The sequence below is a fragment of the Pinus tabuliformis genome, chromosome 7 (genome assembly GCF_031772625.1).
Source record: "Pinus tabuliformis cultivar Carrire ecotype Pingquan chromosome 7, CPIR1, whole genome shotgun sequence".
Classification (NCBI taxonomy): Eukaryota; Viridiplantae; Streptophyta; class Pinopsida; order Pinales; family Pinaceae; genus Pinus; species Pinus tabuliformis.
Window position 1 is genome coordinate 1,535,138,480 of NC_142293.1, and position 2,553 is coordinate 1,535,141,032.

At 44.3% G+C, this 2,553-nt stretch overlaps 1 pseudogene; it reads right to left on the reverse strand.

The window, feature by feature from the left end:
* Nucleotides 1–696: 696 nt before the first annotated feature.
* Nucleotides 697–2,295, reverse strand: LOC149253708 (benzyl alcohol O-benzoyltransferase-like; annotated as a pseudogene).
* Nucleotides 2,296–2,553: the final 258 nt, after the last annotated feature.

Sequence of the window (2,553 nt, forward strand, 5' to 3'; positions counted from 1 at the left end):
ATTTTTCACTTCACCAAAATATAACTGAGGCGAAATATTTAAACAAATTTAAATAAATCACTATGTCTGACTCTGATTCTGGTTAATTATATGTGCTACCACAATAAGCATATGCTCAAATCTTAGTCAGATGTGCTCTAAGGGTTAGGGTTAAATGTTAAGTGGGAGGTTTGGTCATGGTTTATTTTTTATGTGAAAAAATAATCATAAATTCAAATAAACATGAATATACATATACAGACAGTGTAAAATGTAAGTTACTAAATTCAAATAAACAAAAATATACATATACAGAGTGTAAAATGTAAGTTACAGCTGAAAAATTAATTGATCCAATTCTTCGACCCAACCTAGAATTAGAAATCTTGAATTGCAAGAAAGCTTACGCACAATTTACAAAAACAGTTTACAACTGAACAATTAATTGATCTACTTCATCAACACAACTTCAAATTAGAAATCTTGACACAATTTACAAGAACTTACTTTGATTAGTTGAAGCCATGTTGTGAAATCATAATTTTTCATAGTACTTCTAAATACATAAATGAATCAAGCTGGATCCGACATCTGGTAAACTTCAAATTCTGAAATCTCTGATTCAAATACCTTCTTATTAAATTTTACATAACAAGAAAATTTACCCAACGAAAAAACCAAAACCATAACCAAAACACAGAATATTTATACCATGCTCTATCATTCTTACAGAGAAGAATGTAAAAGCGGAGGGGCGTACTTCGTGGCTTCATTGATTTCTGCTTGAAATCTTTTCATAGCTGCAGAGGGCAAGCAAACGGGAACCAATATCCCTTGCACCCCACTCGTATTTCGGAGCGGGATGAAGAAGCTGGACACGCCTGGCACTGCACCCACTCCCCCTTTGCAGGCCCTCCGTAGGCCGCTCTTCCCCATCCGAAATCCACATCCCCGAAGCCGATTTTGGTAACGTCCGAAACCAGAAAGGCTCCCGCCACTGTAAAGTGAGGGCGCCCTTCCAATTCCATCAAATCTATCACCGATCGCATATACTGGTCATTCACAGCCGTTTTCCCTTCGTTTATCAATTTCAAAGCGAAAGACAACGGTTTTTTCGCCAGCTCTTCTGCGGTCGTCTTTGCGCATGCAAAGCTGATCGCATTCCCGTAGAAGCCTTTAGGGAGCGGAGGGTCGAATTTCGTTCGAGCGTCGACGGGAAATATTAAACGAACTTCTTGTTCTGAAGGCAGTTGGAGAGCCCTGGTTCTCAAACGCCACAAACACGCTGATAGAACTTCGAATGTCGGGTGCTTCATGCCATGGCTTACTGCTTGGCTCTTCAGCGACTCCATCTCCTTGGGTCCGAAAAAGAATGAGTTGTGGCTCATCTCGTTCACGGGCACCATCTGTCCATCCTTGTCTTCGATTTGATCGTACTCGTAGAGGGGTACGCTAACAGCCGGATTCGTCCGCGGTCGGAGGATTTCTCTTTTCCAAACCGGACGAACCGAAGGCCTCGCCGCCCCCTTCGCCATTTCTCCGACAGCTGTCATGAACTGTACGAGGCCAACGGCGTCGGACATTGTGTGGTTCAAACGCACAGCGAATATGAACCCTCCGCATTTCAGCCGCGTTACCTGAAATTTCATGATAACCAGTACGCTCAGAGAACGCAATTCCGACTCAAAGAAATAGCAGTCGTCGTTAGCGAATGCAGACGAAAATTAATTGAATTGATGCTGAGCATAAATGAATTAACCTGAATGAGAAGGAGGGGAGAGTTGGTAATAGTTTGCGAGCCCGGCACGTCGTGCAGCAGATCATCCCAGCAGGGGAAGGGCGGGTGCAGGTCTCCGAATTCCTCCATAGAAACGTCGGCATCAGCTTCCACAAACAGCACGCCTTCGCTCGTGCAGTCCACGACGAGCTTGCCGAAGGGCGCGTCTCTCAATCTTCCGGCAAAAGGATAGTAAAACACCAAAACCTTCGCCAGCCCTTCTCTGATAACTCTGGCGGGATCCTCACCCTTTTTCGACGGATCAAACCGATAGAACTGAACGACGGGAATATGAAATCTGAGACCCGCTTGATCATCTATATTGGAAAGGTATAGAAACTCTTTAGGAGTAGGCAAGGAAGGAGCGACGAGGACGGCCGGCTTTCTGGCAACCTTGAATTGCAGAGATGCCATGACAGATTAACGTTTCGACAGTCAACCGAAACCTAGGAATCGAGTATGTCAGCAGAAAACTCTGCTCTGCATTGGAGACCTGAAGCAAGACAAATAGGAGATGCAAGATTTCAGGATAGGGAAGGTAGCTTCCGGAGAGTCACTCAGCGGCATCTTAGATTATTTCCTGTAGGTAGGACCTTGGATGCCATGCGTCAGCCACAGAGTGGCATTTATCACACTGCTCTTGGATTCGGTGCGTGCTTTCAAGGCAACATGCGTCAGCCACAGAGTGGCATTTATCACACTGCTGTTGTGTTTGTTGCGTGCTTAAGGCAACTGTGTTTGTGGTGTTATCATTATGATCAACCAGATCACTGATCTTAGGTTCTGCTACTCTGTGG